The sequence below is a fragment of the Arachis ipaensis genome, chromosome B9 (assembly GCF_059453495.1).
Source record: "Arachis ipaensis isolate K30076 ecotype BB chromosome B9, ASM5945349v1, whole genome shotgun sequence".
Lineage (NCBI taxonomy): Eukaryota > Viridiplantae > Streptophyta > Magnoliopsida > Fabales > Fabaceae > Arachis > Arachis ipaensis.
In genome coordinates, this window is record NC_142444.1 from 87691843 (window position 1) to 87715037 (window position 23195).

The following is a 23195-nucleotide window of genomic DNA, read 5'->3' on the forward strand; positions in this document are numbered from 1 at the left end:
TCAGAATGGACCATCCTGGATATATTCTATGATGGTTTATCTGAGCTATCAAAGATGTCATTGGATACTTCTGTAGGTGGATCCATTCACCTAAAGAAAACGCCTGCAGAAGCTCAAGAACTCATTGACATGGTTGCTAATAACCAGTTCATGTACACTTCTGAGAGGAATCCTGTGAATAATGGGACGCCTATGAAGAAGGGAGTTCTTGAAGTTGATACTCTGAATGCCATATTGGCTCAGAACAAAATATTGACTCAGCAAGTCAATATGATTTCTCAGAGTCTGAATGGAATGCAAGCTGCATCCAACAGTACTCAAGAGGCATCTTCTGAAGAAGAAGCTTATGATCCTGAAAACCCTGCAATAGCAGAGGTAAATTACATGGGTGAACCTTATGGAAACACCTATAATTCATCATGGAGAAATCATCCAAATTTCTCATGGAAGGATCAAAAGCCTCAACAAGGCTTTAATAATGGTGGAAGAAACAGGTTTAGCAATAGCAGGCCTTTTCCATCATCCACTCAGCAACAGACAGAGAATTCTGAGCAGAATCCATCTAGCTTAGCAAACTTAGTCTCTGATCTATCTAAGGCCACTATGAGTTTCATGAATGAAACAAGGTCTTCCATTAGAAATTTGGAAGCACAAGTGGGCCAGCTGAGTAAAAGAATCACTGAAATCCCTCCTAGTACTCTCCCAAGCAATACAGAAGAGAATCCAAAAGGAGAGTGCAAGGCCATTGACATAACTGAAATGGCCGAACCCAAGGAGGGAGAGGAGGACGTGAATCCCAAGGAGGAAGACCTCCTGGGACGTCCAGTGGTCAATAAGGAGCTTCCCTCTGAGGAACCAAAGGACTCTGAGGCTCATCTAGAGACCGTAGAGATTCCATTAAACCTCCTTATGCCCTTCATGAGCTCTGATGAGTATTCCTCTTCTGAAGAGAATGAGGATGTTACTGAAGAGCAAACTGCCAAGTTTCATGGTGTAATCATGAAGCTGAATGCCAAATTATTTGGTATTGAGACTTGGGAAGATGAACCTCCCTTGTTCACCAATGAACTAAGTGATCTGGATCAACTAACATTGCCTCAGAAGAGACAAGATCCTGGAAAGTTCATAATACATTGTACCACAGGCACCATGATCTTTAAGGCTCTGTGTGACCTTGGTTCAGGAAGAAACCTCATGCCCCTCTCTGTAATAGAGAAACTGGGAATCTATAGGGTGCAAGCTGCTAAAATCTCATTAGAGATGGCAGACAACTCAAGAAAATAGGCTTATGGACAAGTAGAGGACGTGTTAGTAAAGGTTGAAGGCCTTTACATCCCTGCTGATTTTATAGTCTTGGATACTGGAAAGGAAGAGGATGAATCCATCATGCTAGGAAGACCTTTCCTGGCCACAGCAAGAGCTGTGATTGATGTGGACAGAGGAGAATTGATCCTTCAATTAAATGAGGACAACCTTGTGTTTACAACTCAAGGATCTCTCTCTGCATCCATGGAGAGGAAGCATAAAAAGCTTCTCTCAAAGCAGAGTCAAACAAAGCCCCCACAGTCAAACTCTAAGTTTGGTGTTGGGAGGCCACAACCAAACTCTATGTTTGGTGTTGAACTCCCATATCCAAACTCTAAGTTTGGTGTTGGAGAGTCTCAACAAAGCTCTGCACATCTGTGAGGCTCCATGAGAGCCCACTGTCAAGCTACTGACATTAAAGAAGCGCTTGTTGGGAGGCAACCCAATATTTATCTAACTATATTCTTCTTAGTTATATGTCTTTATAGGTTCATGATCATGTGGAGTCACAAAATAAATATAAAAATTGAATACGGAATCAAAAACAGCAGAAGAAAAATCACACCCTGGAAGAGCATCTGCCTGGCGTTCAACGCCAGAATAGAGCATGGTTCTGGCGCTGAACGCCCAAAATGGGCAGCATCCTGGTGCTGAACGCCCAGAACAAGCATGGTTCTAGCGTTCAACGCCAGAAATGGCAACAAATGAGCGTTGAACGCCCAAAATGGGCACCAATCTGGCGCTGAACTCCCAGAGTTGTGTGCAAGGGCATTTTACATGCCTAAATTGGTGCAGGGATGTAAATGCCTTGACACCTCAGGATCTGTGGACCCCACAGGATCATCTCAGGATCTGTGGACCCCACAGGATCCCCACCTACCTCATCATCTCTCTTTCCATTCATGATTATCCCTTCTGTTTTCCATTTACCACTCACATCCATACACCCACTACCTTCAAAATTCAACATCTCTCTCCCACCCAACCCCACCCATATGGCCGAATACACACATCCATCCATCTCCTCCATATATTCTTCTTCTTCTTCTATTCTTTCTTCTTTTTGCTCGAGGGCGAGCAACATTCTAAGTTTGGTGTGGTAAAAGCATAGCTTTTTTGTTTTTTTCCATAACCATTGATGGCACCTAAGGCCAGAGAAACCTCTAGAAAGAGGAAAGGGAAAACAAAAGCTTCCATCAAGGGTCTATAGCTCAGTAGTAGAACATTTGACTGCAAATCAAGAGATCCCTGAGATACCTCAGGGGATACATTTTCTTCCACACAATTATTGGAAGCAACTAAGGGTGGAACATCAAGAGCACTCCATCATCCTTCATGAAATAAGAGAAGATCAAAAAGCAAGGAAAGGAGGAGCGACAAAGACAAGGAAGAGACATAGAAGAGCTCAAGGACATCATTGGTTCCTCAAGAAGGAAACACCACCATCACTAAGGTGGATTCATTCCTTGTTCTTATTTCTTCTGTTTTTCGTTTTCTATGTTATGTGCTTATCTATATTTGTGTCTTCATTACATGATCATTAATAGTTAGTAACTATGTCTTAAAGTTATGAATGTCCTATGAATCCATCACCTATTTTAAATAAAAAATTGTTTTAATTCAAAAGAACAAGGAGTATATGAGTTTTGAACTTATCCTTGAACTTAGTTTAATTATATTGATGTGGTGACAATGCTTCTTGTTTTCTGAATGTATGCTTGAAAAGTGCATATGTCTTTTGAAGTTGTTGTTTAAGAATGTTAAATATGTTGGCTCTTGAAAGAATGATGACAAGGAGACATGTTATTTGATAATCTGAAAAATCATAAAAATGATTCTTGAAGCAAGAAAAAGTAGCAAAGAACAAAGCTTGCAGAAAAAAAAAATAGGCGAAAAAAAAATAGAAAAAAAATAAAAAAAAAGAAAAAGAAAAAAGCAAGCAGAAAAAGCCAAAGCTCTTAAAACCAAGAGGCAAGAGCAAAAAGCCAATAACCCTTAAAACCAAAAGGCAAGAGAAATAAAAAGGATCCCAAGGCTTTGAGCATCAGTGGATAGGAGGGCCTACAGGAATAAAATCCTGGCCTAAGCGGCTAAACCAAGCTGTCCCTAACCATGTGCTTGTAGCGTGTAGGTGTCAAGTGAAAACTTGAGACTGAGCGGTTAAAGTCAAGGTCCAAAGCAAAAGAAGAGTGTGCTTAAGAACCCTGGACACCTCTAATTGGGGACTTTAGCAAAGCTGAGTCACAATCTGAAAAGGTTCACCCAATTATGTGTCTGTGGCATTTATGTATCCGGTGGTAATACTGGAAAACAAAGTGCTTAGGGCCACGGCCAAGACTCATAAAACAGCTGTGTTCAAGAATCATCATACTGAACTAGGAGAATCAATAACACTATCTGAACTCTGAGTTCCTATAGATGCCAATCATTCTGAACCTCAATGGATAAAGTGATATGCCAAAACTATTCAAGAGGCAAAAAGCTACAAGTCCCGCTCATCTGATTGGAGTTATGTTTCATTGATAGTTTGGAATTTATATTATATTCTATTCTTTTTATCCTATTTTGATTTTCAGTTGCTTGGGGACAAGCAACAATTTAAGTTTGGTGTTGTGATGAGCGGATAATTTATACGCTTTTTGGCATTGTTTTTAGTATATTTTTAGTAGAATCTAGTTACTTTTAGGGATGTTTTTAATAGATTTTATGTTAAATTCACATTTTTGGACTTTACTATGAGTTTGTGTGTTTTTCTATGATTTCAAGTATTTTCTGGCTGAAATTGAGGGACTTGAGCAGAAATCAGATTCAGAGGTTGAAGAAGGACTGCTGATGCTGTTGGATTCTGACCTCCCTGCACTCAAAGTGGATTTTCTGGAGCTACAGAACTCAAAATGGCGCGCTTCCAATTGCGTTGGAAAGTAGACATTCAGGGCTTTCCAGCAATATGTAATAGTCTATACTTTGGCTAAGAATAGACAATGCAAACTGGCGTTCAGCACCAAAAAAGGAGCCAAAACCAGAGTTGAACGCCCAAACTGGCACAAAAGCTGGAGTTCAACTCCAAGAAGGACCTCTACACGTGCAACACTCAAGCTCAGCCCAAGCACACACCAAGTGGGCTCCGGAAGTGGATTTATGCATCAATTACTTACTTTTGTAAACCCTAGTAGCTATTTTATTATAAATAGGACCTTTTACTATTGTATTAGACCATCTTTGGATTATCTTTTGATCTATTGATCACGTTATGGGGGCTGGTCATCTCGGCCATGCCTGGACCTTTCACTTATGTATTTTTAACGGTAGAGTTTCTACACTCCATAGATTAAGGCGTGGAGCTCTGCTGTTCCTCAAAGATTAATGCAAAGTACTACTGTTTTCTATTCAATTCATCTTATTTCGCTTATAAGATATTCATTCGTACCTCAATCTGAATGTGATGAACGTGACAATCATCATCATTCCCTATGAACGCGTGCCTGACAACCACTTCCGTTCTACCTTCAACTGAATGAGTATCTCTTAGATCTCTTAATCAGAATCTTCGTGGCGTAACCTAGAATGATGGCGGCATTCAAGAGAATCCGGAAAGTCTAAACCTTGTCTGTGGTATTCCGAGTAGGATTCAATGAATGAATGACTGTGACGAGCTCCAAACTCGCGATTGCGGGGCGTTAGTGACAGACGCAAAAGGATAGTAAATTCTATTCCAGCATGATCGAGAACCGACAGATGAATAGCCGTGCTGTGACAGGGTGCATTGACCATTTTCACTGAGAGGATAAGATGAAGCCATTGACAAGGGTGATGCCTCCAGACGATTAGCCGTGCCGTGACAGGGCATTGAATCATTTTCCCGAGAGATGACCGAAAGTAGCCATTGACAGTGGTGATATATCACATAAAGCCAGCCATGGAAAGGAGTAAGACTGATTGGATGAAGATAGCAGGAAAGCAGAGGTTCAGAGGAACGAAAGCATCTCTATTCGCTTATCTGAAATTCTCACCAATGAATTACATAAGTATTTCTATCCCTAGTCTATTAATTATTATTCGAAAACACCATTATCAATTTTATATCCGCCTGACTGAGATTTACAAGGTGACCATAGCTTGCTTCATACCAACAATCTCCATGGGATTCGACCCTTACTCACGTAAGGTATTACTTGGACGACCCAGTGCACTTGCTGGTCAGTTACACGGAGTTGTGAACCGTGGTTTTGGCATCATATTTTTGGCACCATTTCCAGGGAAAGAAAGAGCAATGAACTTTACATAGTTAAAGTGTAATCACGATTCCGCGTACCACATATGCATGCATAAAATACTGTTGGAAGATGATGCTAAGCCATCCATTCAATCCCAAAGAAGGCTGAACCCAATCATGAAATAAGTGGTACAGAAAGAGGTTATGAAGCTTTGGCAAGGAGGGGTAATATACCCAATTTCGGACAGCCCTTGGGTTAGCCCCGTACATGTTGTGCCCAAGAAGGGAGGAATCACTGTGGTTCCCAATGAGAAGAACGAACTCATACCTACAAGGACCGTCACAGGATGGTGGATGTGCATAGACTACAGAAAACTCAATGAGGCTACACGAAATGATCATTTTCCCCTTCCATTCATGGATCAGATGTTGGAAAGACTTACAGGGCACGCATATTATTGTTTTCTCGACGGTTATTCAGGATATAACCAAACAGTGGTTGATCCCAGAGACCAAGAGAAAACCTCATTTACTTGTCCGTATGGAGTGTTTGCCTATAGGCGCATGCCATTTGGGCTATGTAATGCACCTGCAACTTTCCAACGCTGCATGCTTTCTATCTTTTCAGATATGATAGAAAAATTCATTGAAATTTTTATTGATGATTTCTCGGTATTTGGAGATTCCTTTCCTAGATGCCTACATCACCTCGTCTTGGTATTGAAAAGATGCCAAGAGACCAATTTGGTCTTGAACTGGGAAAAATGTCACTTTATGGTGACAAGAGGAATAGTCCTTGGTCACAAGGTCTCCCACCAAGGCATTGAGGTTGATAGAGCTAAAGTAGAACTTATTGAAAAACTACCCCCACCCAGTGATGTCAAGGCAATTAGGAGTTTTTTAGGGCATGCTGGTTTTTACAGAAGGTTCATTAAAAATTTTTCAAAGATAGCCAAGCCCTTAAGCAATCTCCTTGTATCTGATACACCATTTATCTTTGATGAAACATGCATGCTAGCATTTGCACATTTGAAAATGAGGTTGTCCCCTGCTCCTATCATTTCCCCACCTGATTGGAACCTACCATTTGAATTGATGTGTGATGCATCTGATTTTGCAGTTGGGGCAGTGTTAGGACAAAGGAAAGATAACTTAGTTCATGTGATATACTATGCTAGCAAAGTCCTTAATGAAACTCAAAGAAATTATACCACTACTGAAAAGGAGTTGCTAGCAATAGTTTTTGTATTTGACAAATTTAGATCATACCTCATTGGTGCTAAAGTGATTGTCTTTACAGATCACACAGCACTTAAATATTTGTTTGCCAAGCAAGAATCAAAGCCAATACTAATAAGGTGGATCTTACTGTTGAGGGAATTCAATATTGAAATCAGAGACAAGAAAGGAGTGGAGAACAAGGTGGCAGATCACCTATCCAGAATCCCTCATGATCAAGGTGGAGGAAATGATACAAATGTGAACGAGCTCTTCCCTGATGAGCAGTTGATGACAGTTCACAAAGCACCATGGTTTGCAGATATTGCAAATTTCAAGGCAACTGGGGCATTACCCCCAGGGATCAATAAACATCAAAAAAGGAAGCTCATGAATGATGCAAAATACTTTGTCTGGGACGAGCCATATCTCTTCAAGAAGTGTTAAAATGGAATCTTTAGAAGATGTGTTTCGGAAGAAGAAGGAAGAGAAGTCCTATGGAATTGCCACGGTTCATGTTATGGAGGCCACTTTGGAGGGGACAGAACTGCAGCAAAGGTGTTACAAAGCGGATTCTTTTGGCCCACCCTTTTCAAAGATGCCAAAGATCTGGAAACTTGCCCAAAAGAAACGCCATGCCACAAAATTTCATCTTGGAACTGGAACTGTTTGATGTGTGGGGAATAGATTTCATGGGACCATTCCCAACCTCATATGCAAACAAGTACATCTTGATAGCAGTGGATTATGTTTCCAAGTGGGTAGAGGCTATTGCAACCCCAACTAATGATAACAAGGTAGTCATGAACTTCCTCAGGAAGAATATCTTTAGCCGGTTTGGAGTCCCAAGAGCCCTCATCAGTGATGGAGGGAGCCACTTTTGTAACAAACCACTAGAAGCTCTCCTCCTACGATATGGGGTAAAACACAAAATAGCCACACCTTACCATCCTCAAACAAGTGGGCAAATTGAGATATCCAACAGAGAGCTGAAGAGGATCCTGGAAAAGACTGTGGGTGCATCTAGAAAGGATTGGTCGAAGAAGCTGGATGATGCTCTTTGGGCATACAGAACAGCATTCAAAACTCCACTTGGAATGTCTCCATATCAACTGGTCTATGGAAAGGCTTGTCATTTACCACTGGAGCTGGAACACAAAGCTCTCTGGGCTATCAAGATACTAAATTTTGACAGCATTGCTGCTGGTGCAAAAAGGATCTTGCAGCTGCAAGAGATGGAGGAATTCAGGTCACAAGCCTATGAAAACACTAAGATGTATAAAGAAAAGGCAAAGAGAAAACATGACATGCATCTTGCGCCCAGGAGTTTCGAAAAGGGGCAGCGAGTACTCCTTTACAATTCTAAATTAAGGCTGTTCCCAGGAAAACTCAAGTCAAGGTGGTCCGGACCTTTCATGGTTACAAATGTATCACCATATGGCCACATCAAAATCAGGGATGAAGGTTCAGAGAGGACTTTTACAGTGAATGGACAAAGACTCAAGCATTATCTGGGCAACATGGGGGAAAATCCCAGAGTAAAGTACCATCTCAAGTAATTAAGGACTCGTCGAGCTAGCGACGATAAAAGAGCGCTCTGTTGGGAGGCAACCCAACCTCAGGTAGTTTCACTTTCATCTTTATTTCAATAAAAATCACAAGTTGTTTCCCCTGCATTGTAAGGAGCTAAGTTTGGTGTTCCACACCAGAACAATCCAAGAGTGATAGTGTAATTCTAAGGTTGCGGTTCCACCAAAGGACATTGGTTAGAATTACACTCCACTCCAAAAGAACATTGCTAGCTCCATCCAATTAAGAGAAACCACTTAGATGTAGTTAGACTATAGGTGATCATTGCTTTGTTGATAACAAGATATGAGGTTCTCTGCATATATGCAATGTTTTGTACTGGGCAAGGAACTAAGTTTGGTGTTCACACACCATATTGAGTTCAAGAGGCACAAGCATACATGCAAGCTAACTATGTCTCAAGTGCTTTGGGAACAAGCAACTTCCAGTAACCTTGCAGGAATCTTATGAGGAAATGGTGCACCTTCACCCAAAGAAGCGAGGCAGCAAAAACTAGGATGATGACAAAGAGAGAGGGCAACCAGAAATCATCACCCGAAGGTTGTATTGTTACTTAATTCCATTATACTCAGAATTGTTGAAAGTTGGAAGTCTGAATGCACTTTTGATTTGTAGTTACGCGTAGTTGAAACCTTTTTCAATTCTGTCTTTTAAGTCTTTGGTATTGAAGAAGGTCTCTGTGTGCTAGTCTTTATGTCACTGCATCCTTACTTTACTTACTTGTATGCTTGTTCCTTTTGAATCAAATGAAGAGAGAATGTTTATGTTTCAAAAGACCAGAGTAGAGTTCATACTATGGAGTATGATCATAAGTTAGCTAAGTTGGTTCAACCATAAGGTGGGATGAAAACTAACTGGCCTGAATACTTTGCTTTGAATATACTCATGAGACTAAGTATATGACAAGATCCTAATAAGAGAAAGAGAAAAGAATAATGAAAGTGGAAAAACAAAAGAAAAAGAGTAAGCAATAAGGCTAGGCACCAATGGTTTTGATCTTAAGATATGTGTCTGTGTTGTTCCTGTGTGAGGGATCTACTTGGATGAATAAGCTCTTAGGGGTGCTTTATCACCTGGTAACTTGGGTTAACTAACCTGGGATTATCAGCTGAAAGTCCATTATCAAGAGTAACCCTCACCACAGAGCATTTAGCAACCCAAAGAGGTGCTGGACACCAAGGTCTCAAGAAGGAAAATAAACGAACTATATGCCTGTGGTGTGTATGTATGGGGGAGAGACTTGAGGGAGTAAGTCCTTAGGGGTGCTTCAACACCTAGCACTTTGAACCAACTGGTTCGGGAGTGTTGGCTGAAAGCTTATCTTAAAAAGTTGCCCCCTTACAGAGCACTTAGCCTAAGAACACCAATAAGCTCTGAAATGACAATAAAGGGATCAATGAATAAAAGTCTCATGGGATGTAAGCAAGGTGAGTGTTTTAGGACATGATAAAGGTCTGAAAGCCAGTAAAGGAATGAACCAAAGTTGCTATGCATGAAACCACTATAAAATCAGTGATATGACTTCCACAATAATGACTCATCTCTCATGGCATTCCATTCATCATTCTCTTGTTCCAGTACTTGCTTAGGGACAAGCAAGCTTTAAGTTTGGTATTGTGATGCCAGGGCATCTTGGCCAGTTTCACTGACCTTTTCTTTACTGTTTTTAGGCTAGTTTCATGCATTCCCTTAGGAAATAAGCTAGTTTTGGGTAGATATTCACTTACACATTGATTCAAGCATACATTGTGCATTTTACATTATTTCATGAGGATTTTGCATGAGTTTAGTGACAAATTATATGCTGCATTACCCATGACTTGGACTAGAACTTTGATGCGCTCTATTGCTTGATTTCAGGACCAAAGGAAGCAAGGAATGGGAGGTAACTTGCAAAGTTAATGAGAAAAGTGATTGCCAATAACGCTCTCGAAGCCATCATTGACCACGTTAAGAGTCATGTTAACTAAGTTAACGAGAACTCTAACGTGGAGAGGGGAAGTTGAGCCAACGTTAGTGACACTTAACATTGTCACTAACGTTGGCCTAAGGAGAAACATACCATGTTAACTCCCATGTTAACTTGGTGAACGTGGGAGCTAACGTAAGAAGCAAGAGTGGTCGACAACGTTAGTGACACCCAACATTGTCACTAACGTTGGAAGCAACCACACAACCCCCCAAGGAGCCACGTTAACTTCCACGTTAACTTAGTTAACGTGGAAGCTAACGTTGATGAGTGAAAGAAACGCCAACATTAGTGACATTCAACATTGTCACTAACGTTGGGATGGCTAAGCATGGCCACGTTAGAAGCCACGTTAACCTAGTTAACGTGGACTCTAACGTGAGACATAGGGGCACCTTGGAACCTTAGTGACAATGTTGAGTGTCACTAACGTTCTCGAAGGATGGCAAGCCCACGTTAAAGAGCCACGTTAACTAAGTTAACGTGGGCTCTAACGTGAGAACAAAGGGGGCTTTTCAAAGTTATTGGGAATGTTAAGTCTCAATAACGTGTGCGAAGGACTTAGAGGCAACGTTAGTGGCAACGTTTGTGCCACTAACGTTGAAGTTAACGTGGCTTTTACTTAGGAACGTTAGTGAGAAAGTTGATTGTCACTAGCGTTTTCGAACTCATATTTTCACTAAACGTTAACACCCCTAACGTCCTGAGCTAAAGTCTCTGCCCACTTCACACTTTCTCTCTGCAAGTAAAGCCAAGCCCAAATGAAGAAGAGAACTGCTTCAAACTCAAGATCCTAAGGCCCAAGACTTGAAGAGCCAACTAGAAGCTTAGAAAAGTAGTATATATAGGAGTAGCATTGAATTGTTGATGAGTTCTGAAAAGTTGGAAAAGAAAATTACTCTCTGTATTTTACCTTCTCTGCATTTTCTAGTTTTATGATGTATTCTCCATCTTTGTTTTCATTTTCTAGAGCTATGAACAACTAAACCCCTTTCATTGGGTTAGGGAGCTCTGTTGTAATTTGATGGATCAATACTAGTTTTCATTATTTTTCTTCTATCTTTTCTCTTGATTTTACTTGAAAGCTTTCGATCTTCATCCAATTGGGTAGTTATCTTGGAAAAGAAGCTATTCAAACTTGGATCTCTTCTGAACCTTGAAAGAGGAATGAAGAGATCAAGCTAGAAATGCTTTCTCATGCTGGACCAAATTGGGTTTGGATGGGTATGTGACTATAACCCTCTCAATACTTGATTTGGGAAATACATGTGGTATAATCAGTGACCATACTTCATCTCTTCTCATGAGCAATTGACCAAGGAATTGGCTATTGATCAAGATTTGAGAGATTGAATTTGTAATTCAATCAATTAAGATTGCCAAGGAGATCAATGAGTGCATTGATTGAGGAAGAGATGAAAATGAACTTGATCCGGAGGGTTGCAATATCTCCTAAGCCCAATGAACTCCCCATCTCTGATCTTACCCATTCTCTTTAATTTCTGCCATTTACTTTTATGAGCAAATCCCCCATTCCCATTTACAATTCTGCAATTTACTTTCAGTCATTTACTTCCAGTCCTTTAATTCTAGCATTTACTTTTCTGTTATTTACATTCCCGCCATTTTATTTTCTGTAACTCTCAACCCACATTCTGGATTCGCTCAACTAGAACATTCTTCTAATTAAAGTTTCTTGATCAATCAATCCCTGTGGGATTCGACCTCACTCTATTGTGAGTTTTTACTTGACGACAAATTCGGTACACTTGCCGAAGGAAATTTGTTGAGAGACAGTTTCCACCCGCATCAGAGATATTGCATTCTCTGGATTAATTGATTTCATCTCATCTTCAATCATTCAACTCATTGACCTCTTAGCAATCATGATTGATTGAGCCTCAATTCCTTGGTGACTCAATCTCTCAAATCTTGATCAATAGACAATTCCTTGGTCTAATTACTCATGAGAAGAGATGAAGCTTGTTCCTTGATTATACCACACATCCTCATAAACCCAAGTAGTGGGTAGATTAAATGTCACAATATCCAACCCAAAACCCAAATCTACTCAAGTGTGAGAAGGAATTTCAAGCATGGTTTTATGATTCCTCTTCCAAGATTCACATAAAACCCAAATACATTTAATCTCTTTTCCAAGATAATTGAATGCTAACATGAAGAACGAAAATCCTTCAAGTAAATCAAAGAGAGATGAGGAGAAGAAGAAGAATAAAACAATCTAATCCATTGAAAAATAATAGAGCTCTCTTTCCCAATGGAAAGTGTTAGTAATTCATAACTAAAATATTTACAAGTAAGAAAGTGGAAGAGGAGAAGAGAGTGGTGGGAAGGAGGGTCCGAAGACTCACTCCTTCAAATGTGTCCAGCCTAAAACCCCCCTAATTCTATGAAACTCATGCCTTTATATAGGCTCTCCTAAATTACAAACTTAAATGAAATTGAAAGCAAATTACAATGAAATGAAAATGAACTATTCTAGATACTTCTTGTGGCCTTAATTGTTTGACAATTGTAGCTTGAATGAGAGTTGGAGTGGTCTTGATTGAAGGTTGGGGGCTGCAGGAAGAAGTTGGCGTGTGGTTTCAAGTGCCACTTCCAATTGAATTTGCTCTTTGGATTGTGACCCACTTTGCAACGCTGAAATTATGGAGTTCTTTCGCCTCAAATTGAATGTCCACTATAAAGTATTATATATGTTTGGAATGTGATGCACATAAACTAGTTATGCTACGATTTAGGAAATTGCACGATCGGCAAAATTCCTTCCGGCAAGTGCACCGGTTATCGTCGTCAAGTAAAAACTCACAATAGAGTGAGGTCGAATCCCACAAGGATTGGTTGATTGAGCAATTCGGATTAGAAGTGTGTTCTAGTTGAGCGGAATCAAGAATTGAGATGAGAATTGCGGAATGTAAAATTGGCGGGAAAAGTAAATGACAAGAAAATTAAATGGCCGAATCTTAAATTGCATGAATTAAAGAGCAGAATGTAAATTGCTGAAATTAAAAGGGAATGGGGGTGATTGCAAGAATTGAATTGCAGAATGTAAAGAGAAAGTGAAATCAGAAATGGGGAATTCATTGGGTTTAGGAGATATTGAAATCTCCGAATCAAAACATGTATATCTCTTCCTCAACCAATGCATTCATTGAATTTTGCTTGGCAATCTTATATGATTGGATCCCAATTCCTTGGCTCACCAATGCTCTCCAAAAACAAACAAATTCCCAATCCCTTGGTTTAAATGTTCATAAGAAGAGATGATGCTTGATCACCGATTATACCACACAATTTCATGAACCACAATTTGGTAGGATTACATGTCACAATATCCATCCAAACCCCAATCCAATCCACTGTGAGAAAGCTTCTCTAGCATGAATCCTCCATTCCTTTCCCAAGGCTCCGAAGGATTCCAAGTATGAGTAGTCTCTTTCCCAAGACAACTACTCAATGGAATTAGATCGAGAAGCTTTCTAACAAAATTCAAGAGAAAAGATTGAAGAAGAAGATAAACTATTATTGATTCATTGAATTACAATAGAGCTCCCTAACCCAATGAAAGGGGGTTTAGTGAATCATAGCTCTGAATTCAATTACAAAGAAAAGGAAAAACTAGCTCAAAGTGAAAGTAAAGTTCCCTCTAACTTAACTTCTATCCTATTTATACACTTTCTATATTGAGCTTCAGTTGTGCTTCTTGGGCTTTGAGGCCTCTCCTTGCTTTCCTTTTGCCTTGGGTTTATGATCCATAATCTTGATGAGGTTGTTGATCCAAGTCCTGTAACATTTATTGAGCCAACTTAGTGATAATCAAATAATGACACATGACTCAACAAATTGAGATTTCAAACTCATCAATCCTTCAGGCCCAATCCCATAAACCATGATATTCAATTGGGTTTCATACCAAAGTAAGTTTAAGTTAATAATTGTGCTCAAAGACTAACTTAAATCACAATATTTTTGGCCCAGAAACCCTTTTCAAGAGTGGCGTTTAAGTTGTAGTTTAAGCTTAAACTGCAACTTAAACGCCAGATACTTCCAGTGAGGCCATTTGTAAAAGCACGTTTAAGCTTCAGTTAAGGTTAAACTGAAGCTTAAACGTGGAAATGGAAGAATGGTAGCCCTGGAGAGTAATGTAGTCGAACACGTTTAACCTCCAGTTTAAGGTTAAACTGGAGGTTAAACGTGGAAAAGGAATGAGGCATCCTGGAGGTCGAACACGTTTAACCTCCAGTTTGAGGTCAAACTGGAGGTTAAACGTGGAAGCTTGGAATGGTGGCCCTGGAGGTGTCGAACACGTTTAACCTCCAGTTTGGGGTCAAACTGGAGGTTAAACGTGGAGGTGGAGAGAGCAACCCTGGAGTGGAGAAACTATCGAACACGTTTAACCTCCAGTTTGAGGTCAAACTGGAGGTTAAACGTGGAAGCTTGGAGAGAGCAACCCTGGAGTGGAGAAACTATCAAACACGTTTAAGCTCCAGTTTGAGTCAAACTGGAGCTTAAACGTGGAATGGCCCCTGGTACTCTTCCTGGTTCTGGCGTTTAACCTCCAGTTTGAGGTCAAACTGGAGGTTAAACGTGGAACTCCTCCCTGGGTGGCTTACTCATTCTGGCGTTTAACCTCCAGTTTGAGGTCAAACTGGAGGTTAAACTTCAATCCCAGCATTTCTTATCCTTCATGATTTTGGCGTTTAAGCTCCAGTTTAGGCTTAAACTGGAACTTAAACTCCACATGTTATATACAAGCTTCCTTTATTGATTTTGTTGCTTCCTTGCTTAGCCTCTTCTTCCCTGAAATCATCCAAACAATTGCATCAAAGTCTTGCAAAATTTCATGAGAAATCTTTCATTCATAGCATTTAAGTAATATAACTAAAACTCATGGAATTTGCATCAAAATCATATTGTTTGGATGGTTCATTACTTTGTTCTTCATTTACCCATTTTTGGTTACTTTAAGCTCAAGAAAATGCATAAAACAACTAAAACTAACAGAAAATTGCTAGTGAAACTAGCCTATGATGCCTTGGCATCACAACACCAAACTTAATACTTGCTTGTCCCTAAGCAAGTCCTGAGTTAATTGAGAAGAAAGTATGAAACAGAAAGCAATTACATTGGCTATATTAGCAAGCATTTGAAGTTCATCAGAAGGGTTTTATGCAGAAAGTTGCAGCATCACTTTTTCATACTTATCAGGTAGGATTATCACTTTTTCATTGCATCCATCAAAAATTGCTATGGCCTCTTGTTATTCTTATGTCTTTAGCACTTTTCTCTTCTTTGTTTTTCTTTTCTTTTTCTTAGAGCTTCTTTTGCTCCTTGTTTGCTTAATGTCATGTGTTGCACAAGTCTTTGGCATTTTCTTTTTCTTATCAGTGCACTACACATATCCACCTTAGGCATTTTAGTTCACATTTCTTCTTGAGACATTAGTGCCCAGCACCTCTTTGTGTGACTAAATGTTTTGTATTTAGGTTGCTCTTGATAGTGGACTTTTGGTTGATAATCCCGGGTTAGTTAACCCAAGTTACCAAGTGTTGAAACACTCCTCAGAACCTATTCATCCAAGCATATCCTTAATACATAAACACCACAGGCATTTGTCTCAGAAGTTCAAACCATTGGTGCCTAGCTTATTTTCTCAATTTTTTTGCTTTTTGGTTGCCTTTTTCCGTGGCTATTTTCCTTTCCTTTTTCTTTCTTTTTCATAGCCAAAGACATTTATTCATCAAGATCCATAGACAATTTGTACTTCTACATAAAAAAATGATAATTCTACACTCTAATTTTAGTGATGTGACTAAACAATCAAGCATGCATACCACCACTTAATTCTACTTGATTTGTCACTAATTTAGCCAAGTTACTTTTGTTCAAACTTTTCTTTTATTTTTGAAACAGAACAAGCATGGCACGCACTTGTTTAAGAAGGTGAAGTTATATCCAAACATCTAGGCATTCACTTTATTCAAAGCACTTAACAAACACACATACTTAAAAAAAAACGACTCATAAAAAAAAAAAAAAAAAAAAAAAGACTCCACCTAACACTTAGATGATTTATGATGAAAACATTCATAAAGACAAGTCACCAATTATCATTTGATTATTAAGGAACGAGACCACCTCTTATTTATTGCTTGGTTCTTCTTAATTCTTGGGATCCTGCTTCTTCTTGCTTCCTGCCTCTTTTTGACCACTTGTGCTTCCTTTGTCTTTTCCTCCATTTTTGTCTTTTCTTTTGTACCTGCACAAACAAACAAATTTGCTATCATTTTTCGGTCCATGTGAATTATGAATAGTATTTGCACATGTAAATCAATGCTTGTCTTTGTGAGCTTATAGCCGTGACTTCTACATGTATGCACACTTATTATTTGGACACCAAACTTAGTTTTTGGTTAAGTCTCCTGATGACATGACATCCATATTGGTTGTCCTTAATGCGTGTGCATATTTCTACTAAATCATAGTCACCTTGGCTCTTTGATTCTAAACAAAGTGACTACCCTAAGTAATTGAAACTAAAGCATTAAAACATATGAATGGTATACTTGTCATGAATTTTGAAATCCAGAGGAACTTCTTGCTTTTCATAAACTGTGTTCAAAAAGAACACCAAACTTAATGTTTGGTTGTGCACCTTGAATGAAAGATGGAATTCAATTTGAGTAAGATTTGGGAGTGCCATCAGGCACACCAAACTTAGAGACCAATTGTAATTTACATGCACGGTTTAGTGCACTTAATCAATAGTTGTCCTGAGGATTCAAGTTCATGCATAAGAAACCATACTTTATTAGATGTAAAGCAAAGCACTAAAGATTAAGGATACTAAAAACATGGGTTGCCTCCCATGAAGCGCTTCTTTAACGTCACTAGCTTGACGGTTGTCCCTTGTTAGGGTGGATTGTAGTGCTTGACGTCCTCTCCTCTCACTATGAAAACGTCCCCTCTTGATTCATTCATGACCTCTAAATGTTCCAAAGAAAGAACTTTCTTTATTGTGAACACTTGAGGGAGCTGAGAAGGAATGGTCTTGAGGCCAGGTGGGATTGGCAGATAATGACTTGAGATCACTTTATCTCCTGGAGAAAAACCTTCAGTGGGAATTTTCTTGTTTCTCCATCCTCTTGGCAATCTCCCTATCACTCTTCCCTTTCTCTTGAGGATTTCTTCATTGCCCTTTATGTCAGGAGGATCCTTCTGATCTGTTTCCACTGATTCTTGTGGCTCTAACTCTTGCAACTCTTGTTTGCCTTCCAATGACTGTTTTAGAGTCTCAGCTGCTGGATTACTTTCCTCCAAACACGGATAGCTACTATCATCTTTAGGCTTTTCAGATTCTGGTTCAGGCTCAGATGCAGGTTTGAAGACTTTGAAAATGAGCTGTTCATCATGTATTCTCAGAATTAGTTCTCCTTGTTCTACATCTATGAGTGCTCTAGTAGTGGCTAGAAATGGTCTGCCCAGAATTATAGGGTGCAAATAGCTTTCCTCCATGTCCACAATGACAAAGTCTGTGGGGAAGTAATAATCTCCCACTTTCACCAGCACATTTTCAACTACCCCTTCAGCTTGCTTCTGAGTTTTGTCAGCCAGTTGTATGATTACATCAGTGGATCTCACCTCATTCAGTTGTAGCCTCTTCATAAGAGTTAGAGGCATCACATTTATGCTAGCTCCTAGATCACAGAATCCTCTGTCAATTTTTGTTTCCCCAATGATGCAAGGGATATGAAAACTTCCTGGGTCCGTTTTCTTAGAGAGGGTGTCCTTCTTGATGAGAGCACTGCATTCTTTGTTCATTGTTACAGTTTGTCCTCCCTTCAAAACTCTTTTCTTGCTTAACAATTCCTTTAAATACTTGATGTGTGTGGGCATTTGATGAAGAATCTCAAGAAAAGGAATATTGACATGAAGAGAGTTAAATGTCTCTAGAAACCTTGAATAGGTTTTCTTTTTTTCACCTCCTCCTAACCTTTCAGGAAATGGTGCTTTTGGTTGGTATATTTCCATCATGCCTTTTTGCAGTTCCTTGGCTTGCTCAGTTCCACCTTCCTGCCTAACTTCTTCCACACCTTCTTTCAAGATTTCTGGTTCGTGCTCTGAGGGCCTGATTCCTTCTTCTGAGACTTCCTTCAATACGGTGATGGCCTTGCATTCTTCCCATCTTACTCTCTTTTGTTCCCCTTTAGGATTCTTTTCTGTGTCACTAGGGAACACTGCAGTTGATTTGGGGGCCTGTCGAGATAGCTCTCCTACTAGAGATTCCATCCATTTGAGTTTTTCACCATGGTTTCTTAAGGTAGTCCTCACATCATCCCTGAAGCTTTTCAATTCAATTATGTCTTGACTCATGGTTGCCATCATTCCTTCCATCCGGTTTAATTGATCTTGAAATTGTTGGTTAGGATTGGGTTGGGTAGGTTGATTACTTTGGTCATGGTATGACGATTGGGGGTAAGTGTGTTGTGTGGCTTGGTATGATCTTTGGTTGGAGTTTTGGTATGTGGAATTGTTTTGTTGGTTGTGGTTGTAAGGTTTGTGGTTTTGTGGTTGGGTTTGTTGGTTTCCCCACCCAAAGTTTGGGTGGTTTCTCCAGCCTGGGTTGTAAGTGTTGGAGTGTGGATCATATGATTGCCTTTGTTGGTTTCCCACATAATTGGCCTCTTCCCAATCACCTCCTTCAATGCCTACTTCCTCTTGATCTTGTGTGTGTATTGCAGTCACTTGCTTTGTTTCTAATTGCCTGGTAAGTTCTGCTAGTTGCTTGGCAAACACCTTGTTTTGGGCCAGAATTGTATCAACCTGGTTCAGCTCCATGACTCCCTTAGTGTTGTGCCTTTCTGATGCATAGTAGTATTCATTTTCAGCCACTGTCTCGATCACTTCAATGGCTTCTTCCACAGTCTTTTTCTTGTTCAATGAACCTCCTGATGAATGGTCTACAGCCTTCCTTGATTCATAAGAGAGCCCATCATAGAAGATGTGCAATTGCACCCAATCATGGAACATGTTTGGTGGGCATTTCCTTGTCAAGTCCTTGAATCTCTCCCATGCCTCGTAGAGAGTTTCACCATCTTGTTGTCTAAAAGTCTGGACCTCAGATCGAAGCCTATTGACCTTTTGTGGAGGGTAGAAACGTGCCAGAAACTTGCCTTCCACCTCATCCCATGTGGTTAGACTCCCCCTTGGGAATGATTCCAGCCACTTAGCTGCCTTGTCCCTAAGTGAAAATGGGAACAAGAGCAGTTTATAGGCATCTTCCTGGACTCCATTGGACTTCACAGTGTCACAAATTCTCAGGAATTTTGTGAGATGTTGGTTTGGGTCTTCATTAGCATTTCCTCCAAAGGAACAATGATTTTCCACCAATGATATTAGCTGTGGCTTGAGCTCAAAATTGTTGGCCTGAATGGGTGGTTTCTGGATGCTACTACCACAATTCCCAGAGGTTGGGTTTATGTATGAACTAAGAACCCTCCTCTCAGGAATGGCATTGTTTCCATCAGCTCTCTCATGGTTGTGAACTTCTCTATCCATGTTGAGATCTAGAGCTTCCTCAAAATTGTCCTCAGATTCTCCTTCAGATTCCTCTTCTCCCACTACTCTCTTCCCTCTTGCTTCCCTTCTAAGTCTATGAAGGGTCCTTTCCGGTTCGGTATATGGAGGAGTTGATGTCTCTCCTCTCCTACCTGTCATACAAGAACACGGCTCAAACACAAATAAGTAAAATACTCTTGGTTAATGGAAGAGTATGGTTAGATCAATTGAGGAATTAAATCAAACAGTTAGTGAGTCAGTGAGTTAGTTGCATGAATTTAAAGGCATAAAGAAGGAAAGCATGTAACCAAGTGCAGAAATTAAAATTCAACAAATATCTAGAACAGAATTAACAAAGCAAGAGAAAATTGCTCAATCTAGTTAGCTTCCAATTTGAGAATTGTCAATCGAAAACCAATCCCCGGCAACGGCGCCATAAACTTGATGCACATAAACTAGTTATGCTACGATTTAGGAAATTGCACGATCGGCAAAATTCCTTCCGGCAAGTGCACCGGTTATCGTCGTCAAGTAAAAACTCACAATAGAGTGAGGTCGAATCCCACAAGGATTGGTTGATTGAGCAATTCGGATTAGAAGTGTGTTCTAGTTGAGCGGAATCAAGAATTGAGATGAGAATTGCGGAATGTAAAATTGGCGGGAAAAGTAAATGACAAGAAAATTAAATGGCCGAATCTTAAATTGCATGAATTAAAGAGCAGAATGTAAATTGCTGAAATTAAAAGGGAATGGGGGTGATTGCAAGAATTGAATTGCAGAATGTAAAGAGAAAGTGAAATCAGAAATGGGGAATTCATTGGGTTTAGGAGATATTGAAATCTCCGAATCAAAACATGTATATCTCTTCCTCAACCAATGCATTCATTGAATTTTGCTTGGCAATCTTATATGATTGGATCCCAATTCCTTGGCTCACCAATGCTCTCTAAAAACAAACAAATTCCCAATCCCTTGGTTTAAATGTTCATAAGAAGAGATGATGCTTGATCACTGATTATACCACACAATTTCATGAACCACAATTTGGTAGGATTACATGTCACAATATCCATCCAAACCCCAATCCAATCCACTGTGAGAAAGCTTCTCTAGCATGAATCCTCCATTCCTTTCCCAAGGCTCCGAAGGATTCCAAGTATGAGTAGTCTCTTTCCCAAGACAACTACTCAATGGAATTAGATCGAGAAGCTTTCTAACAAAATTCAAGAGAAAAGATTGAAGAAGAAGATAAACTATTATTGATTCATTGAATTACAATAGAGCTCCCTAACCCAATGAAAGGGGGTTTAGTGAATCATAGCTCTGAATTCAATTACAAAGAAAAGGAAAAACTAGCTCAAAGTGAAAGTAAAGTTCCCTCTAACTTAACTTCTATCCTATTTATACACTTTCTATATTGAGCTTCAGTTGTGCTTCTTGGGCTTTGAGGCCTCTCCTTGCTTTCCTTTTGCCTTGGGTTTATGATCCATAATCTTGATGAGGTTGTTGATCCAAGTCCTGTAACATTTATTGAGCCAACTTAGTGATAATCAAATAATGACACATGACTCAACAAATTGAGATTTCAAACTCATCAATCCTTCAGGCCCAATCCCATAAACCATGATATTCAATTGGGTTTCATACCAAAGTAAGTTTAAGTTAATAATTGTGCTCAAAGACTAACTTAAATCACAATATTTTTGGCCCAGAAACCCTTTTCAAGAGTGGCGTTTAAGTTGTAGTTTAAGCTTAAACTGCAACTTAAACGCCAGATACTTCCAGTGAGGCCATTTGTAAAAGCACGTTTAAGCTTCAGTTAAGGTTAAACTGAAGCTTAAACGTGGAAATGGAAGAATGGTAGCCCTGGAGAGTAATGTAGTCGAACACGTTTAACCTCCAGTTTAAGGTTAAACTGGAGGTTAAACGTGGAAAAGGAATGAGGCATCCTGGAGGTCGAACACGTTTAACCTCCAGTTTGAGGTCAAACTGGAGGTTAAACGTGGAAGCTTGGAATGGTGGCCCTGGAGGTGTCGAACACGTTTAACCTCCAGTTTGGGGTCAAACTGGAGGTTAAACGTGGAGCTTGGAGAGAGCAACCCTGGAGTGGAGAAACTATCGAACACGTTTAAGCTCCAGTTTGAGTCAAACTGGAGCTTAAACGTGGAATGGCCCCTGGTACTCTTCCTGGTTCTGGCGTTTAACCTCCAGTTTGAGGTCAAACTGGAGGTTAAACGTGGAACTCCTCCCTGGGTGGCTTACTCATTCTGGCGTTTAACCTCCAGTTTGAGGTCAAACTGGAGGTTAAACTTCAATCCCAGCATTTCTTATCCTTCATGATTTTGGCGTTTAAGCTCCAGTTTAGGCTTAAACTGGAACTTAAACTCCACATGTTATATACAAGCTTCCTTTATTGATTTTGTTGCTTCCTTGCTTAGCCTCTTCTTCCCTGAAATCATCCAAACAATTGCATCAAAGTCTTGCAAAATTTCATGAGAAATCTTTCATTCATAGCATTTAAGTAATATAACTAAAACTCATGGAATTTGCATCAAAATCATATTGTTTGGATGGTTCATTACTTTGTTCTTCATTTACCCATTTTTGGTTACTTTAAGCTCAAGAAAATGCATAAAACAACTAAAACTAACAGAAAATTGCTAGTGAAACTAGCCTATGATGCCTTGGCATCAGAATGCCCTTGATGTTAGCTTTCCAATGCCACTAGAATCAACTCATTTAGACTTTTGTAGCTCAAGTTATGCCCAGTTGAAGGTGAAGAGGTCAGTCTGTCAAGTAGCCCGGTGTGCCACGCCCACTTCTTGCCGTGCCACGCCCATATGTTATGAAACTGGCATGCCACGTCTACTCTTTGGCATGATGCCTTCAATGATATACAAAATCTTCCTCTCTGGCCGTTAGAACTGGCATGCCACGCCTTCAATATCAAGTGGCACGCCTAGGTTTTACAACGCTGAAATAATGGCCTTTTTCACCTTTAGTTTTAATATCCACTCGAAGGTGTTATATATCGTTGGAAAGCGCTTGATGTCAGCTTTCCAAAGCCACCAAAATTAGATCATTTGGACCTCTACAACTCAAGTTATGTTCCTTTGAAGATGAAGAGGTCAGGCTGGTAACTCTGTAGTGACGTGTTTTTCTTCTTGTGTTTTCTGTCAATATTTTCCTCAATTCTAGTTTCCATCATAAAGTGTTATATATGGTTGGAAAGCTCTGGATCTCTACTTTCTAATGGCACTATAATCATCCGATTTGAATTTGCATAGCTCAAGATATCTTCATTTGAATGAGAGGAGTTCA

At 39.8% G+C, this 23195-nt stretch overlaps 1 non-coding gene across 1 annotated transcript; it reads left to right on the forward strand.

The window, feature by feature from the left end:
* The first annotated feature begins 19344 nt into the window (after positions 1 to 19344).
* Positions 19345 to 19448, forward strand: LOC148545355 (small nucleolar RNA R71). Its single transcript, XR_015901903.1, has one exon. It is a non-coding gene; the product is annotated as a small nucleolar RNA R71 (small nucleolar RNA).
* Positions 19449 to 23195: the final 3747 nt, after the last annotated feature.